Source organism: Centruroides vittatus, unplaced genomic scaffold (genome assembly GCF_030686945.1).
Source record: "Centruroides vittatus isolate TY-2023 unplaced genomic scaffold, ASM3068694v2 scaffold_386, whole genome shotgun sequence".
Taxonomy (NCBI): domain Eukaryota; kingdom Metazoa; phylum Arthropoda; class Arachnida; order Scorpiones; family Buthidae; genus Centruroides; species Centruroides vittatus.
In genome coordinates this window covers 6,340,885-6,361,188 of record NW_027122706.1, presented here as the reverse complement: position 1 = coordinate 6,361,188, position 20,304 = coordinate 6,340,885, and positions in this window count along the sequence as shown.

The window sequence follows — 20,304 nt, the reverse complement described above, 5'->3', positions numbered from 1 at the left end:
ACCATACAGGTCAGTTTGGCAATTTGTTTAACTCGTAACACCTAGAGCGCAATAAAGATTTCAGTCGAGTAACATTTAGTTGACAAAGTGAAATACATTTATTTGAATGTGAAAGATAGCGCTGGCAATTTTTTACTCACGGCAACTAAAAAAGTATAGGGTACTCTGATTTTCAGGCGACAAAACTTTTTCTTTTCAAAACAGAAAAAAGAAATTTAATTTGTGAGCAATAAACAATCTTTAGTGCTCGCAAACTAACCAATCAATAGAGTGAGCTAATTTTTCCATTTGGAGTCAAAATTTAAAAATTACCGATAATAAAAATGTCGGTAAATTCACGAGTTTGCACCTGACCAAGGAGCTGGCCAAGTACGGTCTTCCGAGTTTTCTTTACATGTGTAACACCTAAATGGGGGCCAGTTTCCTATTGAAAGTTCATCCGGGAAGCATCTCTTGGAAAATCGCCCAAATATATATGTTGCCTTATTTCATCGATCAATCTAATATAGATATAGTGTCAACAAAAATAAAAATAATTATGAATAACGAAATTTATAAATTAATTTTAATATCTACTTAATTTTAAGTATAAAATGATTTAATAAATTACAAAGAAGTTTAATTTTAAAATCTACATGTGATCTTTGATATGACTATATCTAATAGAGTAATATAATCTATGTGAAAAGTCGATGACTTTATATTACAAATAAAAGTAGTTCTGAATTTAAATATCTTCAAATTCTCAGAATAATCAATGTACTGTACTGTCGATATTTGTTTTATTTTAAAAATTCAATAATCAAATTAAATAAATATAAAATTCAATAATTCAACATACTTAATAATATATTTAAGTTAATTTTTTACAAAAATAAATAAATTTGGTATAAGCCTAATATTTAACTTATCAATAATATATCTAAGTATTTTTAGGAATAAAAAGTTAAGAAAACTTATATAAATTTATCATGACAATTTTATATTCTGGAAATATTTTATATTGTTATTAGAACAAAATACAATAGATCTACCTGATCATAACTATTTTTATTATATAAATATTTGATAGGGTATTTAATGGATATGATCACATAATTTAGCTGCTTTCACGCAGATATACGTTGGTGAGTCTATAACAGTGGTTCTCAACCTTTCTGAACCGCGGAACGCCATTCATATACTTTTTATTACACTTAGCATTAACATCAATACATTCAAAAATTTATAAGGAATTCCATGTTTACTATTCTCAGGAAACAATAAAGCAATGAACTAATAAACTTTAATATATTGAATAAAATAGAAACATGGAATTATCTACGAATATAGCAACGGGAATGAATTTTAATAAAAACTTTAAAATCTTTTCTTTCGTGGAACACTCGAGGTAGGTTTGCGGAACACTGGTTAAGAACCACTGGTCTATAATTTGTCACTAATATTCTTTTATTTACATATGGTAAAACATTTAAATGTAGAAAATGAAATTTTTAAAAAAATTTAACATGAAATCATACTTTTTTAGCTTATAGGATTTCTACGATATATACACTTATAGACTTTGTGTAATCAATGAAATATTCTTTACTTGTTGCTTGATTATTCAGATATTACAAAGCATGTAATCTTGTTATATTATATTAGTTTTTTTTTATTTATAATGTATATAAAAATAATAACAAAGTATAATAATTAATAATGTGTCAAAAAAGAATTTTTAAAGTCTACTTTAAAAGACTGCAAAATATTTTTCCATCTTGTTTAATAGTACGAATGACGGGTTACTGTCATTATATAGTCTATGAGAGGGACCCCAAACAAACTTTTTTGACTGTCGACCCCTTCAAGAATTCCGATACTTTTCACCAACCTTCTTTTATTGCTAATATAGTTAATAATAATTAATAAATTTGATGGGCCAGTATTAATCTATACATCGCATTCATAGAAAATATCTACTAACAGTAGGCAAATTTACATTCTGAATTGTCATATACATAACCCATTGGACTAATAATTTTAATGAAAAGTTTTTAATTGATCCACAGAAGTCAATAAAGGCATTTTGGGGAGTCCTGGACAATAGAAGCGTCAACTAACGAATAGATCTGCTTTTATGGATTTTAAGAAATGTGAATATATTTCGAGTGATATAAAAATGTTTTTAGTTGTATTAAATATTAATTAAGAAAGATCTCATTCTTCATAAGAATGAAAATCATCATCAAAATGTATTAAATTATAGCAAAATTTAGATTACGATCTTAGAAATTGTTATCTACTTCTAAATTATAATTCTGTAGATTTCTTTGTGTAAAAACTTGTAACGATCTATTTATTAAAATCTACAAAAATAAAAATCCTACTAATGACCGAAATCACGAAACAAACACGACAGCGACTAGCACTGTAATCAATCATCCTGCACAATCAATCTTGCAAGATAATTCTTTTTTAATGGTGACTATATATTTATTTATTGATCATTTAGTATAAAATGATAAACAGATTAAAATTTTAGCTATCCGATATTAGATACTTCATATTAAATCATTAAATAATTTTCTAATAGTTTATATAAAAATTAATCTTGATTTTTATATCTGATATAAACAAAGAATGCAAATTAATATAATATAATAAAGTAAAAAGAAACGCTTGTTACTATTTTATAACTGATTACAAATTATAGCAAATTTATAATAATTAAACCTGTAAAATTATTTTTTGATTAGGAATTATATTCATATAAGACTGTTATATTTTAATACTTCAGTTTTTTCAATTCAAATAACTTTTTCTGTGTTAAATCGAGTCAAATATTTATTAATTTCATTTTTTGGTTACATAAATTAATATTTATGATAAGATTATTAGAAATATCAATGTAATGAAATTTATTTGAAACTATTTTATTATATTAATGCGTTTTCCGCCTTGTCTATTGTCAGTTGTGTGATTGTTAATGTCTCTATACTGTGGAGGATTTTATTATGCATCATAAAACGCCGAAAAGTATCAAGTTCAATAATAAATATCTATAAAGCGAATTGTAACGGCTAAATAGTAACAATGTTCAAAAATCTTATAACAGTTGAACAATTCGACCATTTCATTCAACGCTAGTTTTATTCTTTTCTCTGAAAATTGATTTTTTCTTGTTGTATTTTAATTAATAATTTGTTTTTAGCTTTTATATTAATAAAACTATTTAGTATTTTTAAACGGAATTTTAATATTTTAGTTTTTCTGTTCCACGTTGATTTTTAAGTAGACTTATCTTTTACAATAAATAGTTGGTTTCAAAAAGCTTTCTTAACTATATATTTTATGAGAATATAATTGCAACAGTAAATTTTCAAAGCAAATTTTTAAAAAATTACATGCAGAATTGCAAAATATATTGTTTTGAGGACACTAAAAAAATATTAATTATGTAGTTAAGATGTCAGAAGTTTCCCTGTAATTGATTAAAAGCCATAAAATAATTTTAAAATGAGCTCTTTTAAAGTTAAAAAAACTAAAAGTAAAGAAATTAAAATTCTTAAATTAAAACTTTAATTCAGAAATGAAGAATCATTTGGAACTTAAGATTTTAAATATTAATGTTAAATATTTTTCTATATCTTTAAATCATATCTATCGATAAATGAGTAATACAGTATTGTTTTGCAATCAAGCAAATGGATTCGAAAGGAATGACACCGCTAACGAATAATAATAATAATAATAATTTTTAACCCTAGAAAGTTAAGAATGTCTTCGTTAATTCTAAATTCTTACAAAGAAAATTATTTCAGATGATCTATAGTAATAATGTTTGTTGTGACGAATAACTAATAAAAAAATAATAAATTTAGCTTAATTTAATTTACTATTTTAAAATTTAAATTTACTGATAAAGTTCGAATATTTAAATCTTTTTGCTTTATATAAATTTAAAATATTTTTTATACGAAATTTTATTATAATTATTATTAATTAATGCATTATTTGCTCTTATTTTCATATATAAAAGTAGATAATTAAGCTAATGTTATTTTTATTTATAATTTTTGAAGTAAAATATTTAAAAAGTCTATTAACATAATTTCATATTTAATGTTTAATTTATTTTACAGTTATTTTTTGACAGTCGTGGAATAGGTTTTTTTACCTTGATGTAAAAAAAAAATTAAAGAAAACCAACCAGAAATCAGAATATTCTCTGTATAAAAAGTAATAATAGGCCTAATACTGTAGTAATTTCTATTTTAATTCTCATAATGTAATATTGAAATACCTTTAATGATAATGAAAATGAAATTTGGTGTATTATGATCTTTATTGATTAGAAATGAATTTCATTCAACAATAAATATTAACGTATAAGAAAGGATTTAATTAATTAGCTATTAATTACGGAACTAAATAAAATTTAAATTAAGTTTTATCTAAAATATAAACCATTCTTTCTAGGAAGATTTAATAATAATTAAGCTTACATAGAATTTTCGCTTAGGTTATAACTAAATCTGTGTGTAACATAAAGTAAGTAATAAAGTTTCAATTCAAAACTTAGTTCTAAACAATATATAAAATATAAAACTAAGATAAAATATCGATTATATTAACTGTTTAAAATCGAAATTACGTTCAATTCGGTAGAATAGCGAAAAATTAATGCTTCAATAAGAATGTTAATGCAACTGGCGCCGACTGATTATAAAATTTCAAAACAGCATTTTTCAATTATGTGGCCTATATTATAATATTGTTGCTTAGAAAATAAATAATCGTAATAAATCTAGCTAAATTTTTCTGTAAATTTTTATTAAATATTTCTTCGTAAGAATATAAGTTTATCATCATTATTTATATTTATTATTTGATATATTGAGTACAAATTTCTTTTATATACATTTATAATCGCGTACATTTATTTACAATTTATATATATCTATTTAAAATATAAGCGTATGAATCCATAATAAAATAAGCTTAAAATGAATTTTGTTAAGATGTAAAATTCTAATTTATAAGTTTATCAAGTAAAATATATCGACTTATGTCATCATGAGGATTTTGTTGCAGAATAATTTAGGTGATAACTTACATATTGTCTGTTATAGTGTATATAATTCTATGATAAAATAAACTATATATTAAAGTTATCATATTATTCAACTGCACTTTTTAAATTAATAACAATGTTTAAATAAATATTTTTGCCTGTGGATTACTAAATAATAAATAATCAATTATTGTACAAAATGACAAATAATCAGATATTACATCAAAGTTCATTTTGAAAATTATAAATTAGCATAAAATTTCATTTTAAAAATTTATTTCTATATATATATTGAATACAGAAATTTTATTAGTAATTTTATACTAAACTTTAAAAGATTAATAATAATAATAATAACATACTTAATTTAATACTAAATAGAAGCATACAATTATTTATTTTAAAAAAATTAAAATGTTACCTGCATTACAAGATCCTGTTTTCATGCTTTTCTTACTTTAAGATAAAATTTTCAAAACACATCTAGCAGCAATTATTTGGATGATTAGCTTATTACTGCATTTAAGTTTTCTTCTTTATAAATATTTGATTAAGTATGTCTGATAGGAAGTCCATTGTTTCGAGTGCATCATAATTCATATATATTAGCTTGAAAATGATTTTGCATCACCATACCTTATGCTATCTAGCACCATCTATTGAAGAACGTTGTGACCTTTAGCGGACGATGATACTGTTCTTATCTTTACTGCAGCATCTTTATTGTACAAAGACATCGAAGAGCTTTTAAGTAATCCACTATTCTTGTGTCCACAGGATGCCGTTGTATAGTTGATCGGTAGACTGGAAACATTTATCTTGCAAATATAACTGTTACTTGCTCTAACGAGATTGTTTCTCATTCAGAATTTGTCTTAACGAAGTTTTGTTCAGATAATAAAATTAAATCCTCGTAAGATCAAAAACGTCCACAATTTAAAGAAACAAATTAATTACTGTATTTACTTACTTGTATTTACTTACTTAAATATTCATAAAATTATAGAGTTTATAGCGGTTCGGTTATTGTTAAATACATGCAATCAGTTAACTTATATTTGCCTGATTATGTTTAAATAAGATTAAATATTCTTAAGAATTTGTCCATCTGCACTATTTTATAATAGACCCTTGAAGAAAAATAAGCTTGCATTGATTCCATAGAGCATATACATAAAAATTTTTAGTTTAAAGATAGTGATAAATGTTATATTTTAACGTTAGTATTATTAGAAATTTAAGTAAAAATTAATTTTATTGCATTACACTCATTGTATTACTGAATATTTAAAATTTTTAAATCGTTCGAGATTTATAGAATTTAAGCTAGCTTAAGTTATTCTGTCCTGCTATGATGTTAGGATAATTATTTGAAGTTAAAATTAATTAATTAAATCAAATTAATTAAAATGTAAGAGCATACAGAAATAAGTTCATTTAATTTAGAGATCAGTCAGCAATAGTATATTTATAAACGCATCCAACAAAGCATAGGAAATAAATCACTATCTTAACTAATGGAATGAGAGAGGCCAAGATCTAATAATAAATTACGATCTTAAGTGAGAAGGCTTTTAATGCTACACGAACTAGACATTTTCATTTGGGATGCGAACATGAACTGAAAAATAATTTATAGAAACGAATATCGTTTTCAAGTTATTTATCATTTCTACAGATATATGATAGATTATATTCGACGGTCGGTATCGTTCACAATGGGCTTATTTATCATCCATCGATTTGTTTACAAGTTGAATGATGCAAGTAAAAGTTGTCTAACAACAACATTTAATAAACATGATCATGACATTCCTTAGCGTAGGGCGATGAAATAGCATTGTTTCAAACTATCAAAGGATTGTTTGTAAAGGAGAACAAGTTTGGATTGTTTAAGGACAATGCCATCGGTTATATGAAGAGAAATGTATTGGTCACTATAGAATTCACCCGAAAGTTTTTAGTTGAAAGATATTAAATTAGTTGTCACATTTTACTGTCAGTTTTGAAATAGTTTTATTCTTATCACGTCATTCCATTATGGGAGGTCAATGACATCATTTTATCAAACGACAAAGGAGTAGCTGACATTAATCAAATTGATTACATATTAAATAAATACAGGTATGACTAGTATTGGATTAAATTAAAATATTATATAAGGTAAAAAAAGGTAAAAAAGTTTATCATTTATATAATATTTTAATTTCGTAAATAGAAATCATGAATTAGGTTCAGATCCAATTTAAAGCGAGCTTCGTTTCGTGCTTCTACTATAATCTGTATTTCTCATGTTGCCAGGCAACATTGGTATTCCTGACTAGTGTCAGTAGCCGCAGAGATAACCCCTTCAGCTCACGTTTTCAAGCGAGTGACCTTCAATCCTTGTCGCTTGTCGTATGTACAACATTCCTCGAAACTACTGTATACTACTTCATTATCGATGGAGACTGCAATTCGAACAATAATGGTTATCGATAATGTTAGATAGAGCTTTTTGTCAAGATTGCATGTGTATACATATAATACACAGTTAATAATCCTCTCTGACATTAGATAGTTATGCTGCTGCTTTTCGTGTTTAGAACCTATTTCTGAATTCAATACGTGGATACTATGCATATTATTACTGATTCCGATCGAGTGTTATGATAAATTTACGTAGAACGTGTATTAAAGATAATTTAGAATATTAATAATTGTATAGGCCTACGTGTGAAAACTAAGTCAAGGATGATGATAATAATAATATTAAGTAATTAAATTAAATAACCGGTATTTTATAACGAACGTTTAAATTGTTTCTTTAATCTTTTAAAAATATTAAATTATCAATTTATTTGAAAATTTTATAAAAATTATTGCCGAAATCTCTTGTCATTTTCAATGAATGTAAATATCATTAGGAGAATATCCATGAAAGTGTTAAATAGAGAGAGAGAGAATTAGCGAAGATGTATATAGATATAATACAAATAACAAAGCACTTGTTTACTTTAGCATATCTGAATCGGAATTCATTCCACGTTATTACTAAAGCATTTCAACCATCAAGAATTAATCTTATCAAGGTCTCTCAACACTAGCATTTTGCTGGGAATGAAAAAAGAAAGGCACAATCGCTGTCGTCGCATGACAGATCCAGCTGTAAATACATGTATCATGAGAGAAAGCGTGCAACACGTAATTTATGTTGATCTCGTATCGGCTTGTTATGTTCTTTACTAATTAATTAACAGCCAACGAAGGACTACAATGGCCTAAGTATCACCAAATACCAAGCATTGTCTGTTAGTTAAAGAAAGTTATCAAAGAATCATTGGAAGAATTACATTATTTATAAAACTACTGTATATTAATAATAAAGAGTTGTTTGATTTTTAAATCTAGTCAGCCTGTTTCTAAAGTATAAGCAGCTGTAGATGATACATATTTTTAATAACTTATTATAAAATTTAATAATATCGGATCTGAAAAATTCTATCTGCCTAGAAAAAGATAATATCTATTCAGATACTTATTGTGGGTGGAAATTAAATACGGGGACGAGTTCTCTAATAACCAATCGTTCCATAGATATAAAGGTCAATGTTCTTTAAAGAATAATCCTGCAACCAGTTTCCATTTTGATATTGTTTAAAAAATAAAAATCAAGAAAATAATTTACTTTTTTTGAAAGTTAATAATGAAACCATTTTATTCTGTTACCTATATGTCTATTATTCGGCAATTTTAGAAGATTTAATTTTAAAGGATTATAGCATCTTATTAAATTAATCGAATATGGATAAAATTTAACAACATATTTTGCATTACTAACTAAGCTCCACTCATCCATCAAACCAAACAAGATTAGAGGTGAACAGAGATAGGCTGCCTAAGGATTTCATATCGAATTTTAAATAAGAACTAACGTTGATTAACAAGCAGCATTAAAGATACATCAAATTTGAAAACTGTGCTCTATATTGTTCAGAAAACAAAAAAAATATATTAATTTAAGCAGAATTATTTTAAACTTTAACCTAATTTCTTTTTCATTTGGATAACTTCTATGAATAAACACAATGATATTATATATATAACAAATTATATACAGAAACTAATTATATTTTTATTAGAAATGAATAAAATATTTGACTAACGATGCAGCCTAAACTATTAAATAGTAACTTTTATTGTGATCTAGAATCTTGAATAACTTGCATTAAATAAAGATGCACTGATGAAATATTTTGAAAATATATAATTATCGTAAGATATAATGTTTTCATTATCCTCTAAAGTTTCAAATTTAACTTAAATATAATATTTTTACCGAGAAAATTTTATTTTTAATTGTTTTAAGTAAGCTTTCATTCATAGAATCCATACTAAAATATGAAAAAAAGATTACTATGCAAATAAGAAATATAAATAGCTTTAAATATTCTTGTAAATTATTCAATATCCTTTAAAATCGATATTGTTTACGTTATACAGGTTTTGCCAGTTCTAAACACTAAAATCCTATTAAAGTTCAATCGCTTTGAATTATTTGATAATTAACTTTTCAAAGTGATAGATAATAAATTATACGCTGCTCTGACAGAAGTGTTCACTATAGATTTACAATCATGATATAAGTCTGTTTTTCGATTAAAAGATATACTGTAAAGTTTCCAGATACAGCGATAAAAATTAAACACGATTTATTTAAAATATCGAAAATATGACATAGTTTTGTAAGTTTTTATACATATAATATAAATTTTTATTTAGTTAATATCACGATAATTTAAGTAAATTTATAAGACTAAATAATAAAAATGTACAGAAAAATGTATATAGGCTATTATAAAAATGTTGCCATTAATGTATTATACGTAGGTAATTAATTAATACTTTTAAAAAATATTTTCGGTTTCACAAGTATTAGATATGAAAAAATTAATCATAAGCTTCCTCATAAGATGGTAATAATTTGGTAACCCATATTACAGAGTTAAATTGGATTACTAAACGAATTGTTATTGCATAAGTTGTAATACATTGCATTAAAAACATCGATTCTAGGCACCTGTTTTGTTTATGTAACACTTAATGTCTCTTCCAAGGTTAAATAGTCTACAAAGATGTAAACAGTCACAACGAAAGATGTCTGCTATTCATATTGAATAATTTACAAAATATATTAGGAATAAACTCTTAACAAAGAATTAAATATATACTGATTTTTGTGTTACTATATTAATTTATTTGTTATATTATAAATTAAATAGTAAATATTTATGAAATAATCTTTCACAATTGTAAGCTTAGTTTTGCATTATATAATTTTCTATGTCTATTAACTTATATAGGCCTAAATTTATGTTAATTTAAACTATTTTATATAAATATTTTTATACTAAATTTTATATCACTTACTTTAATTAAACTATATTAATTAAATATTAAAAAATAATAAAATAATTTAAATTCTGTTTCAAAACACAATATTTATTTAGTCACAATACATTTAATACTGAACATTTTTATTTGATTTGGCAATTTTTATTTTAAAAAATTGGATTTTTATATATTAATATGCTATAAATTAAATGTTATTTTATATATTTTTTACATAAATTTATGAGTAATTAAAGACAAATTGCGAATGATAAAAAACGAAAAAATTATTACAGTAATTAGGCTAAAGTTTCTAAAAACAATATTTATATATACGAACATGTAAATATTTAAATAAATATATAGGCTAAACAAATAAGAACAAACATAAATAATATATTTGAAAAGTATTTTAAAAAACAATAATAAATTTAATTTTCAAATCAGTAAACAATGTAGTAAAGTAGTAAAATTTAATTCATTTAAGTTTATTCATATATCTTAATCGCTGCTTGAAAGTCAAGTTTAAGTTTCAGATTATGTATTTGTAGCAATATTATGACGTTTTATAACAAAGAATTTATATAGAAATAGAATTTTCTAAAGAGAAATAGCTCAACATTAAGATTATATGAAAATAAATGAATCAAGCAGTTTAGAATTATATTAAAATATATTGTTCAAAGTATCTTAAAATTATTATTATAAAGTATACAAGATCTATTTAAAATTGCAAATTAAGTTTAAAATTAACTAGTACATAATTATCTTAAGATTTTTATATAATAAAGGAAAATTTCAAATGTCTTTAAATGATTTAAACTTGTAATTAATCCAGTATTAAAGGAATGTTTAAAGTTAAATTTCTATAGAATTGTTGTGTCTTCGTATTTTAATTTAGAAAATTATCACATCAAATGCGATACTTGGTAGACAGTTGTCTTATTTACTGTAAAGCAAGTAATGCAGGTATAGTGATTTCTTCACATCCCACCTGTCTTTTGTTAGACGCAGCTTTCACCCATCTTCTCATCCCGTGTCACCTGTCAGAAGCAACTATCCCTCTAAATGTTTTGTTCTGCCTTCAGGCAACTGATGTCCATCTAATCGGGTACTAATAGTCAGGGTATCAAGGTCATGATACAAAGGTCGTGTCCTGAAATTGGGCTCCGAGATTCCGTTTAATAAACACAAATTGTTACTTCTGAAAATATTACAGCATATTTTAATAAGAATTAAGATTTGTTCTCTAATTATTTTATTAACTTATAATATAATTTGTAAATAATATTTTTTGAGTAATTAAGCTTTTATTTAATTAAGTTGTTTTTTAAAAAAATATTTTAAACTATATCAGTTCATTTTTTAATCAGTTAAAATATTAGAAATTTTGTAATTTTGTGAAATTTAATTTTGTTATCTTTTAAAAATAATTAAATAATTTTAATTGTTTTAAAAAGAAATTGTATATTGATTCGTTATAATTACAATTAAGATAATTATTTAATTTTCTATTAAAAACTATTGTTTAAGTGTTAAAAAGCACATATTTCTACTTGTTTTTTGTTCCGTACTTCTCTTGTAGTAACTGCAAAATAATCATAAATTGATTTATTATAAGTGAAGTAAAGACACAATCAGTTCTTTAAAGCTATCTAGAAGGAACAAGTAATAAATATTCAAGAGCAAGTTAAATAAAATTTAAATACATTGTGATTCTCAAGAAATTTTTGTTTCTTACTAATCCATTTAACCTTATAAAAATATAAATCTTAAATAATAATATACGCTTGTTTAAAAAAAACTCTCCAAATTTTTAAGTTTTTGATGACACATCTGTCAATGTAAAGGAAGCTTTTTCCCCCTATCTACTCATTTAAAAGATGTGATTTCTTACAGAATGACAGTTGTATGAAAAATGTAGATAAGATTTTTATCTTAAAAATTTCGAAATTGATGGTTTATCATTGACAAACTATCGAGAAAACAAAATAGTTGAATGAAGCCGCTACTAGTTATAATTAATTAACAAGAAAAAGAAACACGATTCTTCGCATTTCCGATGATCCTAGCACTTAGATTTTGATAAATTTGAGTAAAATATGTATTGAATTTTAATAAATCTGAGTAAATAAAATTAAAAATAGAATACGTAAATATATCACAGTTAAAATTTTCGTTAGAAAACAACAACAACAATAATAATATCATACCCACAGTAGTGAATATAGGCCTATTCCAAGCTTAAATTGGAATTAATTTTTGTTTAAAATTATTTTCAAAAGTAAAATATTTAAATAAATAAATTTTAATGTGTGATAAAGCTTGCATCTGTCACGCATATTTTTATTAAATATTATTAATAAAATAATTTTTTTGAATAAAAGTTTATATTCAAATACCAATTTAGTTTTGTAATCTTTTAAAATTCAAATTAATAAAAACAATATTTCTTAAGAAATTAATTTGTATTATCGTTAGAAGTAAAGTAACTTGAATGCATTATGAAAGATATACAGGATGTCTCAAACGTCCATACTCGTAAGTATTTAATTTATTATTTATATTTTTTTAATTTTCATATACTGAAAATGAGTATCTGTTTATCACAAGAGAAATGAAAATGTACTCAAGTTCATCATTATTAAATGAATGATATGTACCAAGGATATGGACTTTGTGGCATTAAATTCTTGGCATTAAAATATTGGTTTTATTCAACATCGCCTTCATTAATTCCAATAGATGATAAATTTTTTTAATAGTTTTTAATGTTTAAAACAAATTCCATAGATGGCTAAAATGCTAATTATTTACATTATTGTTCTCTTGAATTATAAAACAGCCGAAATTATCATACGTTAAAATATATTTTAAATATATTTTTAATTAGTATTTTATACAAATTTTATTGTTATAAAATGTGTTTTTCAGTAAGAATATTCCCGAATAGAATAAAGCGTGCCAAAAGACTATAAATCGCCCTCTTTACTTTGGATGAAACAGAACGATGGCAAAGTCTACGTAACGATATCGTTAAGCCTGTATTTACGACTCCCTGATATTCATAATTTCAGAGGTACGTTGTCTTCAACGACAATGTTTATGATCTCATGCGAAAGGATCGGGTCAGAAGTAGCCGCTTCTCCGATAATAGTGATAGCTAATGGTAGCTAGAGATTTTGCTAGCTTTGTGGTTGCATTGTGGTAGTTGACCTCGCTTAACCGTTGACCACGATAACCCGAAAGGTCCTGGGCATCCGCACTCCTAAATCATTGCATGCTATGCCTTTCAATTAAGTGCAATTTCTACTACTAGGTCACTTCGACCAACAGTGATAAATTCTCGCACAAGAAAAGGGAAGTAGGATAAACATTAAAGTTTTCCTACAGGTCATTTAACTAATCCACCCACGCAATGTGGATGGATGGATCTGAGAGAACAACTGTGTACAGCCTCAAAAGCACGAATGTGACTTGGGAAAATAAACTCCGTCACGGCTACCTGTCTTGGATATAGCTAATGGAACAATTAGTTTGTGTGTGGGAACTGAATTTTGTATAATGTAGTCTAAACCAATAAGAATACCACTTAAATAACTTTTCCATTGATTCCTACAGGGCATTTTACAAGGCTGAGAAAATGTTTTCACTAAACCTTTTGGTCTTTTGTGTATTAAAGCTTATTGTTTATTAGTTTAACTTGTCACGAGCTTACTAATAGCTTTCTTCGAATTTTTAAGTTTTTCCCCTTTAAGCATTAGCAAAACTTGGCAATTACTTGAATTATCCGTTTTTATAGTAATATGACACTAACTGAGTACATTTTAATTTAATTTAATTAATTACTAAACTCTTTAATTATTATAATTTTACATAGTAATATAAATTAATTTCAACAAATTACTGTAAAAATTATAATAAATAAATCTGAAATAGTATATTTTTTATACTCTATTGACAGAGTGGAAACAATCAGAAAATATATATCCTATTAAGAGAAAATTTCCCAATAAAAGTGAAAATATTATATAAGAGAAAATAAACGTATGAAACAACTAATAAATTAGACAATTTACGCTTAAAAGTTTTATAAGATATCGTTCATTAAAATTAAAATAAAATTTACTGTTGTGATGTTTAATTTTAAATTATAAGCCTAATTTTGTTTACAAAATTTATATTAAAAATTGTTAAAAATTTAAAAAGTTATATTTAGAAGACCCGATTTAAAAATTAGTTTTAAATCACGGTTTTGGAAAGATTAGGTAAGAACACACAAGTCTGTTAGGCCTGTGTTATGAATCAGAACGGATATAAAACACAAATTAATAAATTAATATAATCAATATATCTCATAGAAAAAATATTTAGTAGTAGAATTTTTCAGATATAATTTCAGAAATGATTAAATTAAATTTATTTTTAATGATTAGTTTTTTATTATGAGATAAAATCTAAATAACAAACAGAACTTTATATATCGTTAAATGATCATTATTTTGTTATTTTACGATATAAATATTGATATTAATAAGTAATCTTTATGAAATTAGTTTTAGTTTGCTTATTACTTGCAAAAGATGCCTTATTTATATATTAATAGGTCTATACATCTATATGCAGGCCATTCGGAAAACTTACATGAACTGATATAACTGAACAAACAAGAATCGATCTGTTTAATTAATATCAAGTATACATTTATTATAAACTTTTAAACTGGTTCTATAGTATGATAATAGCAAATGTGTAGTTATGAAATTGATTTAGCCTATAAAATATACAAATAAATCATTGAAAGATTACGGTTTCTAATTTATGTCACATTTTAAACACAACATAAGAACCTGAGTTAATTCGGTATTTCTTGATATAAACATTATTTCAATTAATCACTGCATAGACTAAAATTTAATAATAATTTTGCTGTAAAATTTGTTATTTCTTAATCCATCCAATAGATTATTATTTAATTATTTTTGTTTTTACAGGCCTATAACAATGAATTTACAATGTTACATAATTATTTTTATGCTTGTTTATAAGTTAAACTATACACCAAAATGAAGATATGAATGAAAATTTTAACAATAAATTTTGAATTAGAGTATTTATATCAATGTTTTATTAATACAAATGTTTTATAAATATTCGCGATACTAAATTTGTGGTCTTTTGCAAAGACATAGAGCTCTTGCGTGTCATATATTAGAATAAATTTATGAATTTAATTTTAAATAGAAAAACTACAAGTTACAATATTTTAAGTTAACATTAATTGTTTCTCTCTCTCTAGTCAATGTAACCTTTGGCCTTATAAAAGAAAGCCTAACCGCCATTCCTGCTGCGAATGACTTTACAGAATAACATTCGACAAATGCCTAATTTCGAATTGCTACTGTGTTCACTGAACTTATAAAATTAAAAAGAAAAAATCCGTTGCATTTCACAGCAGGAAAGAACTTTCATCACTCACATTCAGAATACAATTCACAAAGAAATGTGCGATAGATAATTATTTTTTACGGGAATCATTTATTATTAAATTCAAGTACTGTAATTCACGTCTCTGTCACAAAACAATGGATAGCGGGCTAACCACTAAATAAAAAACTCTAGTCATAGCAATTTTGATTTAATTGAATAGTTTCAAACGAAGAAAAATAGGCATTTACCTGTACTCTTCTATAAAATATTAAGCCTCTTCTTTTCGTCGAACGTTTTCATTTTGGAGATTCGGTCGACGAAATTGCTGAGCATATTTGGGATTTCCAAGGGCATTGCATAAAATTTGTCATGGTAAATGCCGATTAGAAACCCCATTTCTGCTTCAGCTCCCATAAAAGGTGATAAGGCAGGCCAAAGTAGGCCTATCTTCATATTAGGACATTTGATATCTATTGCTTACGATTTTCGTCCAAAATTCTCTACGGTTCTAATAATAAGAATTTTAGGAACCCAATACACTTATTAATCTTATACTTATTAATCGAAATATAAATTTGTTAATAGTTTAAACAAATTTCCCGAACAACAACAAAGCCAGATTTAGTATTTAGAATTTCAATGATTTCAATAACCCTATATTTAACTAAACTATCAAAACTGTAAATAATTAAATTCCTTAATTTAGTAATTGCAAAATAAATAAATAAATCCAAGAAAGTAAATAATTAAAGAAAGCGATCTACGTGAAATGAATTAAATTTTTAATAATTTTTATAAAAAATCCTTACTTTACAATTTCGGATTAGTAATCTATGAAATTTATCGAATATTTATAAGGAATATTGAAAAGTTTACCAAGTTAAAGTCAATTTTAATATGTTCAAAATGCAATATTTACCCTATTTTGATCATATTATACTTCGTTGAAGAGTTGTTAATATTTATTTATATTGTTAATAGCGAAAAAACTTGTTGTTAGAGTTTGATTTTAAAAGTTGAAATATATACTAAACTGCCATTTAACGCATTTTGCTTTTAAGAAATAAAAATCTAGTCATTTGTAGGATTTATTTGACTTATTAACGCTGTAAACAATCAGCTGTTTTTACTCAGAATTAAAATAAAACGTACTAACCTAGAGTATTATCCACAGCGAGTAAATACTTCTCTGGTGGACCAATCACATACCCGATCGATATAATTCTGTAGTTTTAATGGCGACGTGAGGCCCACAGCGTTTGGGACTTAGCAGGCCAGTAGATAGTCAAACCTTCCACTGTACCACTAAGGCCCAGACGCGGTGTGCGACTGTAGGACTTCGGTTGGCCTCGTGGTCGTAACTATAGAGCGGTCAAGTTTTTAACATCCCATAGATTATCGAATGAAGAAGAACTGTTCACATAAGTAAACATACACATGTAAACCACAAAGACGCATCATCTATTGAGAGCGTGTAGCGAACCTACCGAAGAGCCGGCTTATGGGGCGGTGGTCCTGTCCTGCATCTCGCACCACCTGTCTGCTACGAGAGGTGGGGCCGAAAGGTGAAAGTTCTGAGAGGCAGGTTTTTTCTTAAGCACCTAGCTCGACGTTACACTCACCATACCACATAGGGAAGTAGTTCTGGTCTCTAGCAGGTTCTTTAAGATTAGTACTCCGAGCTGTCCTCTCACACACAACACAAAACACCAACACCTTTCCATTAAAACGGTGGAATCCACGGCCGGTCAACGAGTTCTCGCAATTTATCGCGGCGTACGAGAAGTAACAAGGGAGGGCGAGGATGGGGGATCAATGTCGGCCCGGAGGCCACCAAACCCCGGCCCCTAATTAAGTCAGACAGGTCCCAGGCTGGGGGACAAACACTCTTACCTGTCCAGTCAGGTGAACACGGGTAGCAGGTGTCAGAGAAAGGACATCATGCAATCGCTACGTACCCGTGTGACGTTATGCCAAGTGGACAGTTGCAATCCGCTATTTTTGTTTTTATTTCCTCTACGGATGAGTTAGTTTCAGATTTTAAAGACTTGCTCTAAGGCTTTCTTTTCTTTTTATGTAACACGTGTCGAGTGTAACGGCTTCAGGTGAACGCGAAACAAACTTTCTTCGCTCTAATACTTTATTCACTAAATCAATGATTCACGAGGATTTGCATGCGAATCGTCTCTCCTGTTTTTCACGAATTTCAAATTCGGTTAGAACTAAATGCATTTTTATACGGATAATAAGCGACTTATATATCAAAACTATTTAATTGGTCTAAAGATATATTCTACTTAAAGTCAGTGAAACAATAGCCAACATAATTGTCTACGGTATATCCTAAATTATTTTAGAACGTGATATTACTCCCGATGAATGCATTCTGCATTATTAATATTAGAATGTTATTGATAGATCTTATTTATAGAATTTAAAAAAATAACATTTATCCTCGAAGATTTAATGAGATCAGACTTTAAACGAAGGCCGTTGATATATCATTCATGCGATTCTAAATTTGATATAATGATATTTATAGCAATGATAATTTTTATTAGGCCCTATATTTAACTTAATACAATCAAATCTCTTATCTTTTGTGTGTTAATTGGATATTTCGAATTGATTATTTTCTCGCTTGGTTTATATTGTTAACCACCATTATTAAAAATAGATAAACTGAAATTAACGCTTGTTTTTATTGAAAAAAATGAATATCTAACTAATTATTCATATATTTTTTAAGCTTTGTTTAATAATTTATTACTTATTTTTTAATAACGTACTTAGAATTATTTAATATATCATTTTCTTTTATTTTAATAAAAAACATGTTATGATAAATTAAAAATTAGCCCAGAACCTTTACTTTATAAGGTTTTCCACTATATTATAATTTCTGTCTTTATATTTTTCGTAAACATGTTTAATTTACTAAAATTTCTTTATATTAAAAATAAGAAATGCGTTCGAAACTTTTATTATATGCTATATAAATTTAATATGCAAAATTTAGACAGTATATAATTATAATTTTTATACTAGTTTATCTTGTCATCATTTAGTGTTGCCAGTAAATACCCAATCACGTATTAAATACATTAACTAAAATACTTAAGTTTTTATTCCATATTAATTTGCAACACATGTGAAACAAACTTAAAACATTTTAAATAATTTACCTTAAACATTAAATTTATTTTAAGCCAAACTTTTTTAGATATTCTCTAGCTGGATAATCCGTAACAAAATTATACCATTCGAGTGTAATAAAATGTTTACATACTAAAAATATTTTACACATATTATGCAGAATTATTATTATTATTTTCATATACTGTATAAAAACTACATTTTAAGTTTTTATATATGAAGTATTTTTTAAACTTTACAAAGCTTTTGAATGTTTAATTAAAGAAAGCAACGATTCGTGAATTATTGCTTAATGTAAAAATAGCTTAAACTTAAATAAGATTTAATTCTGTCACAGAATTTATTCGTTAATTGTGCTTCAGTTAAAACTCCGATATTTTAAATTTATTCTTGGCTCCAATATTCTTATTTAGAAGCTGTTATTTGTGAATTGGAAACTTGTTTATATAATCTCTGAATTAAATATATGATACAGTAAGTAGTATTTATAATACAATAGTTGACCTGTAAGTTTAAAGAGGCATTAATTATTTTAGGACATTTCTATAAAATATTCTGCCAATGATAAAAAAATAATTGCGTATAATAATACAAGTTTGTTGAATTAATTGAGAACTTACCAATAGTCGTACACAGTATGAGATCGGATAATATTACTACCGTCCTTTAAGAATTACTAGAATGATAAGTGTAACAATTGTTTGAAATACATAAGCTAGTCCTACGTGAGAAGCAAGTCAACCTTAGTTCTAAATTACACATCAAATTGCAGACACTTCTTAGCTGGATATTTCAAATGATCAATCATATCAGACGTATACGTCACATAAAATTTACCATGTGACTTTATCTTATATTATTTTTTAATATTTCACAATGATATTTCTCTCTCTTATTCACAATGTGCCTATCACCAGGAAGTAGAATAAGAGGTTATTGGGATAAATTAGCTAACTAAAGACTCTGTCGACGCTTATAGAATCAGGTCACTACCTCTAATAAGAGCCTACAGTTTTGGCGTCAGAACCGAATTTTTTTGCGATTCTATATACATCTTGCACAATTACATTGGATTCCTTACAAGAAGAAAAGTTTTAGAGAAGGAATTATCATCACCTTATGAAATTCTTCCTTAAACATAAACATATATAGTAAGACAATATTCATTAGGAATAATATTTTAAATCAATACGATATTTGTTTTTAATTCTAAATAATTATTTTTTAATGTACTGTACAGTAGGCCTACATGTAATATCAATATTTAAGGAAATATAAACTAATTAAAATAC